Source organism: Schistocerca serialis, chromosome 1 (genome assembly GCF_023864345.2).
Source record: "Schistocerca serialis cubense isolate TAMUIC-IGC-003099 chromosome 1, iqSchSeri2.2, whole genome shotgun sequence".
Taxonomy (NCBI): domain Eukaryota; kingdom Metazoa; phylum Arthropoda; class Insecta; order Orthoptera; family Acrididae; genus Schistocerca; species Schistocerca serialis.
In genome coordinates, this window is record NC_064638.1 from 427322059 (window position 1) to 427341321 (window position 19263).

The window sequence follows — 19263 nt, forward strand, 5'->3', positions numbered from 1 at the left end:
GATTTAGGGAGGTCCTGCGCCTTTCCCTTTCTGTGTCTATTGTCCTTGTGTCTGTTGCTGTTCTGGTGTGCTGTGAGATGGTTGACTCTTTCCCATTTTTGATCTCGTGGTCAGTCAACCAGTCTCCGGCCATCTTCCTTTCTTCTGTTTATTTCTGTCTGATGTTCCTCTGTCCTTGTCTGTAGTGTTTGTTGCTGCATTTGTGTGCTTTTAGCGCCTGGGGGGACGTCTCCTCCCCCTTTGGTTTTTATCTGCTTCGTAGATTTTCGGCTCGCCTGATTTTGGAATGGGGGACTGATGACCTTCGCTGTTTAGTCCCCCTTAAACATCCAACAACCACCACCACCTTCCCCTGGTCACGACAGGATCCATTACAGTATGCTATGGAACCTCACAATGCGCAACAAAGAAATCCTCCTCGCACTTTTTAATGCCATTTGGGCGTCGGGTCACTTTCTTGACGCGTGGCGTGAGGCAGTTTTAATCCCTTTTTTAAAACCTGGGAAAGACCGCTCGAGCCCAAGTAGCTACCGTAGTATTGCCCTCACTAGTTGCATAGGGAAGACCTTGGAGCGGATGGTCAACCGCCGCCTTGTCTGGATGTTAGAATCCCGGCAACTACTTAGTCGCTTTCAGTGTGGGTTCAGGAGGTTTCGTTCCACCTTCGATAACCTTGCACTCCTGGAGGCGGCTATCCAACAAGCTTTCCTACGCCGTCATCACCTTATAGGTGTATTTTTCGACATCGAGAAGGCCTACGATACCACTTGGCGGCGTCTCATCCTGGAGCAGCTTCACGAATGGGGTTTTCGTGGTTGTCTTCCTCTTTTTATTCAGTCTTTCCTCTCGCCACGATATTTTAGATACCGAATTGGTGACGTCCTGTCTGATCGCTTTGAGCAGGAGAATGGTGTCCCTCAGGGTAGCGTTTTAAGTGTGACTCTGTTTGCCATCGCTATTAATAGCATTACGTCCATGGTGAAAAGTCCTGTCCAGTGTTCTTTGTTTGTGGATGATTTCTCTTTGTTCTGCTCTTCTTCAAGCCTTGCAACGACAACTCGTCAGTTGCAACTTACGATTAGGCGTTTGGATGACTGGGCGCTGAAGAGTGGATTTAAGTTTTCCACCGAGAAGTCTGTATGTGTTCTTATTAACCGTTCTCGTTCGATTTTACCCTTTCCTGAGTTGCGCTTGAGGGACACTATTCTTTCTTTTAAAGACACGGTGAGATTTCTGGGTCTCATTTTTGACTCGAGGCTCACGTGGTTACCTCATCTTAAAGACCTGAAACGACGGTCGCTTCAGGCTTTAAGCATTTTAAAATGTCTTAGCCACAGTACATGGGGAGCTGACAGGACTTGTCTGCTCCAGTTTTACAGGGCGTTTGTGCGATCTCGGCTCGATTATGGGTGCACGGTGTATGGGTCTGCGAGGCCTTCGTACTTAAAGATTTTGGACGTTGTCCACCATGAAGGGCTGTGGTTGGCCACTGGGGCATTCCGAACTAGCCCCATACCAAGCCTCTGTGCAGAGGCTGGTGAACCGCCACTTCATATGCGACGACGGCTACTTACGGTACGCCAGGCGTATAAAACTTTGTCCACACCGTACACACCTGCATACCATACCGTTGCTAAGCCTCCTCTGGCACGGTTATTTCATAACCGGCAACGTGCGACGCAGCCCTATGGGATTCGCGCACAGGATTGCCTCGCTGCCATGTCTGTGGCTGATCTTCGTGTTTTACGTCGCGGTTGGAGCAGATCTCCACCTTGGCTCCTCCGGCGTCCCAAATTTATTTTAGATTTGACTCGTTTTAAGAAAGATGGCACACCAGATTTTACGTTCCAATCTCTGTTTTTTAACATTTTAGACGTGCATCACGGTTTCACTGTCGTTTATACTGATGGCTCGCAACAGGAGACTTCCCTAGGCTGTTCTGTGGTGTTCCCTGATCGTTTCACCCGGATTCGCCTCCCTGCTGAATATACCGTTTTCGCAGCGGAGCTCCACGCGATCCTGACGGCACTGGAGCAGATGCATCGTGTTCGGGGCGATCGATTTCTTCTCTGCTCCGATTCTCTTAGTGCCTTACAATCGCTGCAGAACCTGTACCCGACTGAAGAGATGGTCCAGCTGATACATAGCCAACTGTACTTGCTCCAACAGCGGGGTAAAGAGGTATCCTTCTGCTGGGTGCCTGGTCATGTCGGCATATGGGGCAATGAACAGGCTGACCGGGCTGCCAAGGAGGCCTGCAGAGAGCATGATGTGGTCCAGTGTCCTATCCCCTTGCAGTCAGTCATCGCTGCACTCCACAGGAAGTGCATGGAGTTGTGGGAGGACGAATGGCTGGCGGTGTCGGCCAATAAACTGCGGTCGGTAGTCAACCACTCGGCCGTGGCGTTCCTCCTGCCGGTTGCTCAGGCGGGAAGAGGTGGCCCTCACACGTCTGCGGATTGGGCACTGTCCTGTGACGCATAGCTATTTATTACGGCGGCACGATCCTCCCTTTTGTGACGCTTGTGGTGTGCACATCTCTGTCCGGCACATTTTAACAGACTGCATTTTATACCGTGATGCAAGGGCAGAAGCACAAGTTGATGGGGATCTGCCTTGTGTTTTAGCTGACGATGAGACGTGTGTGTCTAGGGTTTTTAAGTTCTGTGATGTATCTGGACTCTGGCCTAAGCTTTTAGGCTGGAGGTTTTAGTGTGTTGCAGAGTGGCTGCCTCCTCCCCTTTTTTCCTTGCGGTCAGCCAGCCACTTCCATGTGCTACATTGTTTTAGCTCCCTCTACCATTTTCTTCCTGTGTTGTCCATGTTTTACTGCTGACGCCCTGCTTCATCCCACGCTTCGGTGTGGGTGAGCACATTTTTTCAATGATTGTTCCCCGTGTTTTACGTTCCATTTTATGTCCATGTTCTGAGGGTTTTTTTTCTTGACACCCGTCTCACTATGATACTGCACGGGCGCTGAAGACCTTGCTGTCGTGCGCCCCTAAAATCCCTCTACTATATACTAATACTTACACACCACGATTTCTTTTAATTAATTTAAGATTATCTTAAGAATTTTTTTTTTTTTTTTTTTTTTTTTTTTTTTTTTTTTTTTTTTTTTTTTTTTTTTTTTTTTGCGGTTAGCCGGACCGCACTTGCAGCCGCATTACGCTAGGCTGGTAATTTATGGTGGCACAGGACAGTGCCTTCGGATGCCTCGTTAGCGTCTCTTATGGTCCTATCGCAGATAATTTTAATAATATTTTTTGGAGTTATAACCTTAGCTCCTCGCGAACGTCGTCGTCGTCGTCGTCGTCGTCGTCGTCGTCGTCGCCGCCGCACGCACGCAGAATACGTGGTACACACGCACACACACACACACATATGCAGTAGGCGGTGGACGATGTAAGCACTCGGCTAGGTGTAGCTCGCGCCGGCCTGGCGCTGCTGTGGGGCGGCCTCACGGCTTCTCCACTGGCCTGGCAGCTAGCGGCGTTCAAATGGGAGTCGCAGTTTACTCCTCGACATGGAGGGTGGTACTGGGCTGTTGACGAGTGCTCTCGTATTTTGTCGTTCCCTCCGGCACTTGCTTTTGCGATGTTTTCGACGGTCGCCTGTTGCCATATCGGCCCGCACCACCGTGTGTGACCCCCACATGTGGAGCGTACATGCTGCAAGCATTTAGGCCCTGACACTGCGGTTTTTCATCTCTGGCGGTACTCCGCAAGGATACCGCCCTTCGATTGTGCCATTCCAGCACTAATTGAAGTGCTAGGTTTTCCGGCCTGTTAGGAGACCGCTTCTGCAAAATGTGCGAGGAGATTTTTGCTGGTTGCGAGCTACCCGCCGATTTTCTAGCTGCACGTATTGCCCTTAATCCAAAGGTCACAGGCGACTGTCGGGCTAGAGGCGTACGTCCCATCACCGTTCTTAACACTGTTTATAAGTTGGTGGCACGAAGTGTGGCTTCACGTCTTAAACAGGTGATGAATAAGGTACTTTGTCCCACTCAATCATGTGGCGTTTCGAATCGAACCACCTTCACCGCTGCTTCTATATACCGTGATGCTGTCTTACTCACCCACCGCCGACGCTCGAACCCCGGCTGCAATTGATCCCTAGATTTCGCCGGTGCCTTCGATAGGGTCTCCCATCCTTACCTGCTGGCCGTTACGTCGCGCATGGGTTTCGGGGAGCACTTCATAAGAGTCATCCGGCACTTCTTGGATGGAGCAAATTCCACAACCATTGTGAACGGCTGCAGATCACGACCAATTCCCATCAGACGATCAGTTCGACAAGGGTGTCCCTTGTCAGTGTATTTTATCGCTTTGGACCCTGTGCTGCGTGACATCGGTCGGATGGTCGATGGTGTTCCTTTCCCAGGCGTCACCTTCCGTAGTGCGGCATACGCGGATGGTGTAGGTGTGTTTGTAGCAAACGCCAGGGACATCGATTCAGTTCGCCGAGTCCTCCACGTTTATGAACGAGCATCCGGTGCCATGTAAAAATCCAACAAAATGGTGCTAATCCCACTAGGACCACGATCATTGACCATCGAGCGCCCATGGTTCCGGATTGTAGGGGAACAGCGTATCTTGGGTCTTGAGGTGACTGCCTGTCCGCAGCGCATGTTAACACTCAAGTGCAGGCGGATTCTCACGCGCATCAGAGGACTTTGCGTGAGTCACACTGATCGACGACTCGACCTCCATCAACGAATCCAACTGATTAATACTTACATCCTATAACGGGCATGGTATGTAGCACAACTCCTTCCGCTGTAACCATTGCGTCTCCTCCACAGGGTGACATTGACGAGGTGGTCCGTGTTTTAACCACGTCCATCATTTCAGCGGCCGAGGCTACCATCCCCCGTTCCTCTGGCCTCCCTCGGCGGAAGGCTGTCCCCTGGTGGTCGCCGGAGATTGCTGAGGCTATTCGCGACCGTAGGCGGGCTCTCCAGCGTCATAGGCGGCACCCGTCTCTGGAGACCCTCATCGCATTTAAGAGGCTCCGTGCCTTCGCCCGTCGTCTTATTGCACGGCGTAAGCAGGAGTGCTGGGAGAGGTACGTCTCCTCCCTGGGCTCCCGTTTCTCGTCCTCGCACGTGTGGTCCCGGATCCGGCGGATTTATGGCTCCCAGACCCCTGTGGGTGTCCCTGGGCTCTCCTTGGACGGCGCTGTCTGCACGGACGCTGCCGTCATTGCTGAACGGCTAGCCGCGCACTTTGCTCAGAGCTCTGCGACTGCATCCTATCCCCCCGCCTTTCGCTCTCTAAAGGAGCGAGCCGAGCGGACGCCGTTTTCATTCCACACGCGTCATTGTGAAACATACAATGCTCCTTTCAGCGAGAGGGAACTCCTCGCTGCCCTCGCCGATTGCCCTGATACAGCACCAGGACCGGACTGCATCCACGCGCAGATGCTGAAGCATCTCTCCAGGGACTGCCAGAGACACATCCTCACCATCTTTAACCGCATTTGGAGCGAGGGCGTGTTCCCGTCGCAATGGCGAGAGGGTCTTATTGTCCCCATCGTGAAGCCCGGTGCGGACCCATTGGCGGTGGACAGCTATCGTCCCATTACCCTCACCAACGTTTTGTGCAAATTGCTCGAACGTATGGTGGGGCGGCGTTTGTAATGGGTCCTTGAGTCGCGTGGTCTCCTCGCTCCATCTCAGGGTGGCTTCCGTCGGGGCCGGTCTGCAGTGGACAATTTGGTGCGGCTGGAATCTGCTGTCCGTACGGCTTTTGCCCGACGTCAGCACCTTGTTGCTGTATTTTTCGATCTGCGGAAGGCGTATGACACCACATGGAGGCATCACATCCTCGCCACGTTGCATGGGTGGGGTCTTCGTGGTCGGCTCCCGGCTTTTCTTCAAAGCTTTTTATTGCGCCGCTCTTTCCGGGTGCAAGTCGGTGCCACCTCTAGTTCCTCTTATATACAGGAAAATGGGGTCCCGCAGGGCTCGGTGTTGAGCGTCTCGTTATTTCTAGTGGCCATTAATGGTCTGGCTGCAGCAGTGGGGTCGTCGGTGTCTCCTTCTTTGTATGCCGACGACTTCTGCATCTCATTTAGCTCCACGACTACGGGAGTCGCCGAACGCAGGTTGCAAGTCACCGTTCGCAAGGCAGCATCATGGGCTCTGGCTCATGGTTTTCAGTTCTCTGCTGCCAAGACTCGGGTTATGCACTTCTGCAGGCGTCGGACGGTCCACCCTCATCCTGACCTTTACCTCGACGGCCACCTGCTTGAAGTGGTGGACACTTGCCGCTTCTTGGGACTCGTGTTTGATGCCCGGCTCACATGGGTTCCTCATGTTACTCAGCTGAAGCAAAAATGCTGGCGGCACCTCAACGCCCTCCGCTGCCTTAGCCACACGTTTTGGGGTGCAGATCGCTGCACGCTACTGCAATTGTACAGAGCCCTTGTGCAATCCCGGCTTCATTATGGGAGCCTGGTCTATGGGTCTGCGTCACCCTCAGTGTTCAAGTTGTTAGACCCCATATATCACTGTGGGGTTCGGCTTGCAACTGGCGCTTTTCGCACCAGCCCCGTGGATAGTCTACTGGTGGAGGCCGGGGTTCCCCCGCTGCGGATTCGCCGCCATCGTCTGCTCGCCGACTATGCTGTCCACGTCCATTGCTCGCCAGGCCATCCCAATCGTCACCTGCTTTTCCCTGCCATGGTCCACCACCTGCCCGAACGGCGACCTCGGTCTGGGCTTTCCGTAGCTGTCCGTGTCCAGTCCCTGCTGTCAGAACTGGGGTCATTCCCTCTTCTGCCTCCCTTCCGGGTCCGTACACCTACGCCTCCCTGGTGTTTGTCCCGGCCGTCCGTCCATCTGGATTTGGCACAGGGACCTAAGGACTCGGTTCCGCCTGTGGCCCTCCGTCGCCGTTTTCTTGCGCTCCTCGACTCATTTCCGGGCTGTGAGCCTGTCTACACTGATGGTTCCCTGGTTGATGGTCGCACTGCCTTCACTTTTGCTCACGCTGCCCATGTTGAGCAACGCTCCTTGCCGGCTGGCTGCAGTATTTTTACTGCAGAGCTGGTGGCCATCTTGCGAGCTCTTGAGCATATGCGTTCCTGCTCAGATGCGTCCGTCGTCATCTGCAGTGACTCCCTGAGCAGCCTCCAGGCCATCGACCACTGCTATCCCTCTTCTCCTCTGGTGTCCTCTATTCGGGAGTCTGTTTCCACCATTACCCACTCTGGTCGTTCGGTGGTTTTTGTTTGGACGCCAGGTCACGTTGGCATCCCAGGGAACGAACGTGTTGACAGGCTGGCCAAAGGGGCGATAGACGCCCCAGCTTTGGAGATCGGCCTTACGGCTCGCGACCAGCAGCTGGTGTTGCGCCGTAAGGTCCTTGGGATGTGGGCTGCTGAGTGGCGTGGCGTGACAGCCCCGAATAAACTACGGGCTGTCAAGGGGACGACCGATGTGTGGCGTTCCTCCCTGCGAGCTTCTCGCAGGGACTCGGTAGTCCTGTGTCGGTTGCGCATCGGCCATACCTACCTGACGCACGGCCATCTGTTACGTCAGGAGGATCCCCCCTTGTGTCAGTGTGGGTCCCGGCTGACGGTCGGCCACATTTTGCTGGAGTGTCCTCGACTGCGCACACTCCGGCAATCTCTTAATCTCCCGGGCACTTTGGCTTTGGTTTTATCCGACGATGCCTCCATGGCTGATACCGTTTTAAATTTTATCCGTGGTAGTCCGTTTTATGGTTCGATTTAGGGAGGTCCTGCGCCTTTCCCTTTCTGTGTCTATTGTCCTTCTGTCTGTTGCTGTTCTGGTGTGCCGTGAGATGGTTGACTCTTTCCCATTTTTGATCTCGTGGTCAGTCAACCAGTCTCCAGCCATCTTCCTTTCTTCTGTTTCTTTCTGTCTGGTGTTCCTCTGTCCTGTTCTTGTCTGTAGTGTTTGTTGCTGCATTTGTGTGCTTTTAGCGCCTGGGGGGACGTCTCCTCCCCCTTTGGTTTTTATCTGCTTCATAGATCTTCGGCTCGCCTGATTTTGGAATGGGGGACTGATGACCTTCGCTGTTTAGTCCCCCTTAAACATCCAACAACCACCACCACCCCTGACAACACAGGGATCGCTCTACTGATGCCTGCGCCGTTCACTCCCCACGTATGCCAAGGAGTAGATGCCCATCTCCCAGGGGCATCGGGACTCCCGGCAATGGCCATCCTGCCAGGTGGCCTTTGCTGTGGCTGGGTGGCGCCCGTGGGGAGGGCCCTTGGTCGGAGTAGGTGGCATCAGGGCGGATGACCCGCAATGAAGCGTGGTACATCATCTCTTGCTGGCGGCCAGCCGTCAGCAGTCTCTAAGCGTTCCAAAGCTCAATTCAAGGCTAATGTGTATGACCCCAAATCGTTCCCCTCCCTGGCCACACCATGGGAGGAACGAAGGGCTATGAATGAGACCGAAAGATACTCGCCCCGGTATCTCGTCTGTACCAGAGCTGACGGGGAATCTTTTATGTCCGTGAAGCCTCAGTTCTTTGTAGAGCATTTAGAGGACAAGTTCGGTGAGGTGGAGGGCTTGTCCAAGATGCGGTCCGGATCGGTGTTGATAAAAACGGCATCCTCCGCCCAGTCGCGGGCCTTGCTCGCTTGTACTAAGCTGGGGGATGTCTCCGTCACTATCACGCCCCATAAAAGTCTGAACATGGTCCAGGGCATTATCTTTCACAGGGATCTGCTTTTACAGTCCGACGACGAGCTGCGCGCCAACTTGGAGCGCCGAGGTGTCCATTTCGTCCGGCGCGTCCACCGGGGTCCGAGGGATCGTCAAGTTGCCACCGGTGCCTTCATCTTGGCCTTCGAGGGTGACACGTTACCTGAGAAGGTCAAGGTGATGGTGTACCGATGTGATGTCAAGCCGTATATCCCTCCCCCGATGCGGTGCTTCAAGTGTTGGACGTTCGGCCACATGTCTTCACGCTGTGCTTCCGACCTCGTCTGTCGCGATTGCGGTCGACCTTCCCATCCTGATCATCCCTGTGCGCCGCCTCCAATCTGTGTGAACTGTGGTGCGCACCATCCGCCCTGCTCGCCAGACTGTCCGATCCTGCAGAAGGAGCGGAAGATCATGGAAATAAAGACTATCGACCGCCTGACGTACACTGAGGCGAAGCGGAAATATGATCGGCTTCATCCGGTGCGCATGCCAGTTTCTTATGCCGCCACTGTCACTCCTTCTCCTCTTCCATCCGCTCCGGTCAGCTCTCAGAGTCGAAGTCCCACACCTGCCCCGTTGATGGTGGGGGGCACTAAACCTCCTGTTGCTCCTGCTCCATCTACTTCAGGAGCAACACCCCCCCAACCATCGGGGACATCAGTCCCCCCTTCCCAGCCGGAGAAGCGTAAGACTTCTTCGGCTACTCTCGTAAGGAAGGGGTCCCTTGGGGACCTCCCTTCCCAAGTTCCGTCCGGTACAAAGGCCGACAGCCGCAAGTGGCTTAAACAACCGCCGGTCCCTGGTCGTAGGGACACACGGTCGTCGTCTGTCCCTGAGACCGACCCAGTTGCGCCCTCCCAGCCTGCGCCACCAAAGGCACAGCGCGCAAGGCAGCGGAAGAAGAAACTCCCCAAGGCTACCGACATTGCGGTGGCACCCATTCCACCGCTTCCTACAAGCTCTGCGTCTGAGGATGAGGTGGAGATTCTGGCGTCCGCTGAGGACATGGATCTCGCCGGTCCCTCGGATGCAGTAGATGGCTGTTGTCCAGGTGGTGACTCCGTAGCAGCAGGGGCCCCGGAGGCGTAGTCTGCCTCCCCGATCCCTTCACGCCTTTCCCATCCATGGCTAATAACATCCTCCAGTGGAACTGCAGCGGTTTTTTCCACCATCTAGCTGAGCTCCGCCAACTTATCAGCCGTCATCCTTTCCTTTGCATTGCTCTGCAGGAAACTTGGTTTCCAGCAATGCGAACCCCCACCCTCCGTGGCTATCGGGGTTATTTTAAGAACCGGGCAACTTATGAAAGGGTGTCTGGTGGCGTCTGCATATATGTCCTGAACTCTCTTCACAGCGAGTTTGTACCTCTACAAACAGCTTTAGAGGCTGTCGCTGTTCGGGTGTGGACGCCACAGGCTATCACCGTCTGCAGTATTTACCTTCCACCTGATGGTACTGTCGCGCAGCATGTCCTGGCTGCTCTGATAGCACAACTGCCGCCACCTTTTTTGCTGCTGGGCGATTTCAATGCCCACAACCCTCTATGGGGTGGGACTGTCTCCGATGATCGTGGTCGGGCCGTGGAGCATGTGTTGGCTCAGCTCGACCTTAGCCTCTTAAACACCGGTGCTCCCACGCATTTCAGTGTGGCCCATGGCTCGTTCTCGGCCATCGATCTCTCTATTTGCAGCCCTGGACTTGTCCCAGCCCTCCACTGGAGGGTGCATTCTGACCTGTGTGGTAGTGACCATTATCCCATCTATTTGTCACTGCCACAGTGTCATTCTTCTGGGCGCTTGCCCCGCTGGGCTTTCCACAGGGCTGACTGGCCAGCTTTTACTTCCGCTGTAACCATTGCGTCTCCCCCACAGGGTGACATTGACGAGGTGGTCCGTGTTTTAACCACGTCCATCATTTCAGCGGCCGAGGCTACCATCCCCCGTTCCTCTGGCCTCCCTCGGCGGAAGGCTGTGCCCTGGTGGTCGCCGGAGATTGCTGAGGCTATTCGCGACCGTAGGCGGGCTCTCCAGCGTCATAGGCGGCACCCGTCTCTGGAGACCCTCATCGCCTTTAAGAGGCTCCGTGCCTTCGCCCGTCGTCTTATTGCACGGCGTAAGCAGGAGTGCTGGGAGAGGTACGTCTCCTCCCTGGGCTCCCGTTTCTCGTCCTCGCACGTGTGGTCCCGGATCCGGCGGATTTATGGCTCCCAGACCCCTGTGGGTGTCCCTGGGCTCTCCTTGGACGGCGCTGTCTGCACGGACGCTGCCGCCATTGCTGAACGGCTAGCCGTGCACTTTGCTCAGAGCTCTGCGACTGCATCCTATCCCCCCGCCTTTCGCTCTCTAAAGGAGCGAGCCGAGCGGACGCCGTTCTCATTCCACACGCGTCATTATGAAACATACAATGCTCCTTTCAGCGAGGGGGAACTCCTCGCTGCCCTCGCCGATTGCCCTGATACAGCACCAGGACCGGACTGCATCCACGCGCAGATGCTGAAGCATCTCTCCAGGGACTGCCAGAGACACATCCTCACCATCTTTAACCGCATTTGGCGCGAGGGCGTGTTCCCGTCGCAATGGCGAGAGGGTCTTATTGTCCCCATCGTGAAGCCCGGTGCGGACCCACTGGCGGTGGACAGCTATCGTCCCATTACCCTCACCAACGTTTTGTGCAAATTGCTCGAACGTATGGTGGGGCGGCGTTTGTGTTGGGTCCTTGAGTCGCGCGGTCTCCTCGCTCCATCCCAGGGTGGCTTCCGTCGGGGCCGGTCTGCAGTGGACAATTTGGTGCAGCTGGAATCTGCTGTCCGTACGGCTTTTGCCCGACGTCAGCACCTTGTTGCTGTATTTTTCGATCTGCGGAAGGCGTATGACACCACATGGAGGCATCACATCCTCGCCACGTTGCATGGGTGGGGTCTTCGTGGTCGGCTCCCGGCTTTTCTTCAAAGCTTTTTATTGCGCCGCTCTTTCCGGGTGCAAGTCGGTGCCACCTCTAGTTCCTCTTATATACAGGAAAATGGGGTCCCACAGGGCTCGGTGTTGAGCGTCTCGTTATTTCTAGTGGCCATTAATGGTCTGGCTGCAGTAGTGGGATCGTCGGTGTCTCCTTCTTTGTATGCCGACGACTTCTGCATCTCATTTAGCTCCACGACTACGGGAGTCGCCGAACGCAGGTTGCAAGTCGCCGTTCGCAAGGCAGCATCATGGGCTCTGGCTCATGGTTTTCAGTTCTCTGCTGCCAAGACTCTGGTTATGCACTTCTGCAGGCGTCGGACGGTCCACCCTCATCCTGACCTTTACCTCGACGGCCACCTGCTTGAAGTGGTGGACACTTGCCGCTTCTTGGGACTCGTGTTTGATGCCCGGCTCACATGGGTTCCTCATGTTACTCAGCTGAAGCAAAAATGCTGGCGGCACCTCAACGCCCTCCGCTGCCTTAGCCACACGTCTTGGGGTGCAGATCGCTGCACGCTACTGCAATTGTACAGAGCCCTTGTGCAATCCCGGCTTGATTATGGGAGAATGGTCTATGGGTCTGCGTCACCCTCAGTGTTCAAGTTGTTAGACCCCATACATCACAGTGGGGTTCAGCTTGCAACTGGCGCTTTTCGCACCAGCCCCGTGGATAGTCTACTGGTGGAGGCCGGGGTTCCCCCGCTGCGGATTCGCCGCCATCGTCTGCTCGCCGACTATGCTGTCCACGTACATTGCTCGCCAGGCCATCCCAATCGTCGCCTGCTTTTCCCTGCCATGGTCCACCACCTGCCCGAACGGCGACCTCGGTCTGGGCTTTCTGTGGCTGTCCGTGTCCAGTCCCTGCTGTCAGAACTGGGGTCATTCCCTCTTCTGCCTCCCTTCCGGGTCCGTACACCTACGCCTCCCTGGTGTTTGTCCCGGCCGTCCGTCCATCTGGATTTGGCACAGGGACCTAAGGACTCGGTTCCGCCTGTGGCCCTCCGTCGCCGTTTTCTTGCGCTCCTCGAAACATTTCCGGGCTGTGAGCCTGTCTACACTGATGGTTCCCTGGTTGATGGTCGCACTGCCTACGCTTTTGCTCACGCTGCCCATGTTGAGCAACGCTCCTTGCCGGCTGGCTGCAGTATTTTTACTGCAGAGCTGGTGGCCATCTTGCGCGCTCTTGAGCATATGCGTTCCTGCTCAGATGCGTCCGTCGTCATGTGCAGTGACTCCCTGAGCAGCCTCCAGGCCATCGACCGCTGCTATCCCTCTTCTCCTCTGGTGTCCTCTATTCGGGAGTCTGTTTCCACCATTACCCACTCTGGTCGTTCGGTGGTTTTTGTTTGGACGCCAGGTCACGTTGGCATCCCGGGGAACGAACGTGTTGACAGGCTGGCCAAAGGGGCGATAGACGCCCCACCTTTGGAGATCGGCCTTACGGCTCGCGACCAGCAGCTGGTGTTGCGCCGTAAGGTACTTGGGATGTGGGCTGCTGAGTGGCGTGGCATGACAGCAACGAATAAACTACGGGCTGTCAAGGGGACGACCGATGTGTGGTGTTCCTCCCTGCGGGCTTCTCGCAGGGACTCGGTAGTCCTGTGTCGGCTGCGCATCGGCCATACCTACCTGACGCACGGCCATCTGTTACGTCAGGAGGATCCCCCCTTGTGTCAGTGTGGGTCCCGGCTGACGGTCGGCCACATTTTGCTGGAGTGTCCTCGACTGCACACACTCCGGCAATCTTTTAATCTCCCGGGCACTTTGGCTTTGGTTTTATCCGACGATGCCTCCATGGCTGATACCGTTTTAAATTTTATCCGTGGTAGTCCGTTTTATGGTTCAATTTAGGGAGGTCCTGCGCCTTTCCCTTTCTGTGTCTATTGTCCTTGTGTCTGTTGCTGTTCTGGTGTGCCGTGAGATGGTTGACTCTTTCCCATTTTTGATCTCGTGGTCAGTCAACCAGTCTCCGGCCATCTTCCTTTCTTCTGTTTCTTTCTGTCTGGTGTTCCTCTGTCCTGTTCTTGTCTGTAGTGTTTGTTGCTGAATTTGTGTGCTTTTAGCGCCTGGGGGGACGTCTCCTCCCCCTTTGGTTTTTATCTGCTTCGTAGATTTTCGGCTCGCCTGATTTTGGAATGGGGGACTGATGACCTTCGCTGTTTAGTCCCCCTTAAACATCCAACAACCACCACCACCACCACCCTCCCCCGGCCGACGCTCGGCTAACGGAGAGGCAGCGGCGCTGGCTGGCGGCCCTGGAGAGCGTCCACAACCAACCGTGGGACGCATTCGTCGCGGTCGTCGAGGACTTCATCTCCGAGATCGCCGAGACGAAGCCACAACGCCAGGCAGCCGGAGGTCGACAGGATGGGCCACCAGCAGCAGCGCACCGCGGCCAGGGCCGCGCCGACGCTGCTGCCAATCCCCCTCCCCCTGCCCCTACACGCGGCCGCGGTGGGCGGCGCGGTGGACGTGGCGCACGGCGCGCGGCGGCCGCCGAGCGTCGGTACGACGCGAATGCAGCGTCTGAGATTCAGAAGCTGTACCGCGCGGACCGGCGCAAGGCGATGCAGCGCGTCCTTGGCGAGACGTCGCCGTACTGCCAAATCGATGGCAACGTGCTCACGGAGCACTTCAAGAAAGTATATGCTAAATCTGACTTCTCTGTTTCAGATGCACCAGCTGCTGTCCCGGACTTTGCCGCCACCACGCCTCCTGATGTCAGCGAGGAGGTCCTGCTGCCGATCACACCTTCAGAGGTGCAACAGCGGCTCCACAAGGCGAGCAATACTGCTCCTGGGGCAGACGGAGTCACCTACTCAGACTTGCGACGTGAGGATCCTGGCTGCCACGTGCTAGCTAAGATCTTCTCGCGCTGCTGGAATGAGCGGAAGACTCCGGTGCAGTGGAAAATATCCACTACCGTCCTCATCCACAAGAAAGGGGACGTCTCGGACGTGACAAACTGGCGGCCTTTAGCATTGAGCTCTACCATCTCTAAGCTCTTTGCTGCAATCGTTGCGGATCGCACTTCTCTCTGGGCGGAGCGGTTGAACCTGCTCTCCCCAGAACAGAAGGGCTTCCGCACGTTTGAAGGCTGCTACGAGCACAACTTCATTGTGCAGACGGCAATTGATGATGCAAGGCGCAGGGGAGGCCAAGCATGCTTTGCTTGGCTTGATCTGGCGAATGCTTTCGGTTCAGTGCCTCACGCTCACCTCCTTGGAGTACTGAGCAGGATGGGACTACCAGAGCAATTGCACCATCTAATTGCCGACATGTACGATGGTTGCTCCACCCGCGTCCGTACATCTGACAGACTAACGGAGGAGATAGAGATCCAGGCAGGGGTCAAGCAGGGCTGTCCACTGTCGCTCATCGTCTTTAATCTCGCGCTCGAGCCGGTACTTCGCGCCGCAACCTCACTCAGAAATGAGTGTGGTATTCCGCTTAGCGGCGTCAGTGTGAGTGCACTGGCGTATGCGGACGATATCGTGCTTCTGGCGCGGGATTCAGAGGCGATGCAGACGCTCCTCAATGTTGAGGGTGAGGCGGCGACGTGGGCCGGGCTTACCTTCAAGCCGTCGAAGTGTGCCACGCTTCACATCCGCCGTCGGCAGACACTAGGCTCGGTATTCGCCCTGCAAGGGGGAGAACCAGCCGTGCTCGGTGCGGGTGACGCCTACCTCCATCTTGGCGTTCCCACCGGGTACAAAGTCACGCAGACGCCAACGGATGCGATCGCGGCAATTCGACGCGACTTGCAGCACCTGGACGCTTCCCTGCTGGCTCCCTGGCAGAAGATTGACGCTGTGCGTGTCTTTCTCCTCCCTAGACTTGACTTTGTCATGCGGGGCGGAGCGGTACGCAAGGGGCCGCTATCTGCACTCGACAAGGCAGTGAAAGCGGCTGTCAAATCATGGCTGTTCCTCCCACAGCGTGCGTCCACCGAACAGCTGTACCTCGCGCTGGGAGAGGGAGGATGCGGCCTGACGCCGCTCGCGGATGCTGCGGACATCTCCACCATCGTCCACGGCTTCCGCATGCTGCACTGCGACGACGCCACCGTCCGAGACATCGCCTGGGCCACTCTATCTACGGCCGCGCGCCGCCGACTGGGGAGGGAGCCGAGTCGTTCCGACTTGGCCACCTACCTTAGCGGCAGCACTGAGGGTGACCTCGCACGCGACGGAGGTGACATCCAGTCACTGTGGACGCGCGTCAGGAACGCCACAAGGCGCCTAGCGCCGCGTGGCGTCACCTGGCGCTGGAGTGAACTGCTTTCCGAGTTGCAGGTGGAGGTCGGCGGCCGACCCGCCATCGCTGACGACGCGGAACACGGCGGCATCGGAGGGGTGACGCAGCCGGCCACGGAGGGGGCGGCGCCTGGGACTACACGACACCTCGAAGATGGCGGCGATGGACCGCAGCACGATGATGACAGCGTGGGACGCACCGCCAACACTGGCGTCGAGCATGTCCGGGTGGGAGGGGGCGCCAAACGTCTTCTCTCGCGGACGCTCCGCGAGTGTCTGAGGCAGCGCCTGCGCAACATCCTACTCAGGAAACCGGACCAGGGGAAGGTGTTTGAGTGCACCAGGGAATCCACAGCGTCCAACCACTTCATAGCGGGAGGCAAATACACCCGCTTCGCAGACTGGCGCTTTATCCATCGCGCCAGGCTCGGAGTCGTGCCTCTGAACGGTTGTCGCCGCTTTGATGGGCGGGCAAACAACAACAAAGCCTGCCGACGCTGTGGCCACAACAACGAGACGCTCCCGCACGTGATTAACGCGTGCATGGTGCACTCAGCAGCCCTGCAGTATCGCCACAACGCGGTCCTCAACCGCCTCGCGACAGCAGTCGCTGGGCGGCCAAGGAGAGGAAACACTGCTGTTCCTGACATCAGGATCAACCAAACCGTCATAGGGGACAGCAGTGGGCTGCGTCCGGACCTCGTAATAACTGACGAGGCCGCTAAGACTGTAACCATCGTCGATGTGACAATCCCCTTCGAGAACAGGCGGATTGCGCTCGACAACGCTCGGCAACTGAAGAGGATAAAGTACGCCGACGTTGCGCGCGGACTAGCCGCTCGCGGCTATTCCGTCACTGTCGACGCCCTGGTTGTCGGCAGTCTGGGGGCGTGGGACCGCCAGAACGATGCAGTGCTTCGGCACCTAGGCATCGCTAGCCGCTACTGCCAACTGATGCGGCGGCTGATGGTGTCTGACACCATCAAGTGGTCCCGCGACATTTACGTGGAACACATTACTGGCCACCGCCAGTATGTGTCCCCCTAGACTGTGGCATGCTCTGACGTCAGGCTGCGAGACCCTCGAGACTGCAGTCGTCGGAGAACTTCGAGGTCGGTGCCTTCGTGACGTCGGCGTCGAGATTCTCCTTCACGACGCGGGACCTGCGGCGCTACATCATCTTCGCGCCGCACTGCAGCAGTGCCGAGTCAGTAGCGGTGCGTGCGGTGCTGCCTGGTGCCCCTCCCTCCGTGGTGTCCGCCGAATATGGCCCCCACCTCGGTTGGCGCGGTGCTAGGCGGCGCCAAACGTGCGCCTACTGCCCGGCAGTCTCCAGCCAGCGTGGGAAGCAACGCCCTCCTGCCACGACACCCCGGTGACGTCTGCCGCAAGGCGGACAGAGGGGAGAAGTCCGGCTGTGTGTGACCCGCCTGCGTGCGTGGCACACCAGCCGCTGGCAGCCGTGCATGTGCAGTGTGCTGTCAGGGCATGGAGAAGAATGCAATAAACAAAATAGATCCCAAAACTAGTTCCAAACTTTCCCCGGTCTGAAATATCTAAGGCCGCGCCTATCGCGGGATTAATCTTAAGGTAATAGACTTAAGCACCCGCGCCTAACGCGGTCTTCCAATATTTAAGTAGTGGGCTTAACCCACGACTAAGAATAAGATTCAATTACTTAAGTGCGGTTAGAACCGTCCACTATATATTTAATTTAAATTTTCATTAAATTTGTAAAACTCGCATTGTATAGAGTCATGGATATTCTTTCTTAAATTTATACTTCTTAAAACTGTAACTAAGAATTATCTCGGAAAATAAAAATCTGTTCTTATCAGCTTAATATCTGATATGTCCTGCATCGCAGGACCAGAGTATTAAACTCATTTTTGGCTCATGACGGAGTGCTAGGGGCTTGCTCCACCTCTGTCGCGGGTTGGCCCGGCATTGCAGTACCGCCGGGATCGGCCCACCTAAAATTAATTGAAACACAGCCTGAAATGGGTTAATATTCTGTAGTGATCAGATATTCCGCTGGTAGCAAAACTTGTTGTAGTTGTCGATTTGCCCAGTAGTTAGCTGCTTACACACCACGATTTCTTGTAATTAATTTAACATTATCTTACGAAGTTTATTTATTTATTTATTTATTTATTTTATTTTTTTTTTTTTTTTTTTTTTTTTTGCGGTTAGCCGGAACGCTCTCGCAGCCGCATTACACTTGGCTGGTAATTTATATCGGCACAGAAGGGTGCCTTCGGATGCCTCGTTGGCGTCACATAAGGTCCGGCCACAGATAATTTTAATTACATTTTTTGGAGTTATATCCTTAGCTCCTCGCGAACGTCGTCGTCGTCGCCGCCGCACGCACGCAGAATACGTGTGTACACACGTATGCAGTAGGCGGTGGACGATGTAAGCACTCGGCTAGGTGTAGCTCGCGCCGGTGTAGCTCGCGCCGGCCTGGCGCTGCTGTGGGGCGGCCTCACGGCTTCTCCACTGCCCTGGCAGCCGGCGGCGTTCAAATGGGAGTCGCAGTTTACTGTTCGCCATGGAGGGTAGTACTGGGCTGTTGACGAGTGCTCTCGCGAATTGTCCTTCCTTCCGGCACTTGCTTTTGCGATGTTTTCGACGGTCGCCTGTTGCCATATCGGCCCGTACCACCGTGTGTCACTCCCACATGTGGAGCGCACACGCTGCAAGCATTTAGGCCCTTCGACTGCGGTTTTTCCTTCATCTCCGGCGGTACACCGCAAGGTTACCGCCCTTCGATTGTGCCTTTTTCGCGCTAATCGAAGTGTTAGGGGTTCTAGGTGCCAGCCAGCCAGCCAGCCAGCCAGCCAGCCAGCAGTTCCCGGTCCCGGCCTGCAGCAGTGGTCCCGCAGCCAGCCAGCCAGCCAGCCAGCCAGCCAGCCAGCCAGCCAGCCAGCCCTCCGGTGGCAGCAGCAGTCCAGCCAGCAGCAGTCCAGCCAGCGGCAGCAGCAGCAGCAGCAGCAGCCGCAGCCGCAGCCGCCGCCGCCCCGGCCCCGTCCGCGGCAGCAGCGTCCCTGCCTCTCGCCGTCGCCGTCGCCGTCGCCGTCGCCGTCGCCGTCGCCGTCGCCGTCGCCGTCGCCGTCGCCGTCGCCGTCGCCGTCGCCGTCGCCGTCGCCGTCGCCGTCGCCGTCGCCGTCGCCGTCGCCGTCGCCGTCGCCGTCGCCGTCGCCGTCGCCGTCGCCGTCCGTCGTCCCCCAGTGTGTGTCCTGTCCTTTTAGTGCTGTGTTTTTCTTTCTTCTTCTTGTCGTCATGTCCGCCCCCACCACCACCGTCACTACTACCACCACCGCCATCGTGTATACGTCCCCTTCCGCCGCCTCCACCA

General features: G+C 56.4%; 1 non-coding gene across 1 annotated transcript; it reads left to right on the forward strand.

The window, feature by feature from the left end:
- The first annotated feature begins 17684 nt into the window (after window positions 1-17684).
- On the forward strand, window positions 17685-17883 carry LOC126423545 (U2 spliceosomal RNA). Its single transcript, XR_007576154.1, has one exon. It is a non-coding gene; the product is annotated as a U2 spliceosomal RNA (small nuclear RNA).
- Window positions 17884-19263: the final 1380 nt, after the last annotated feature.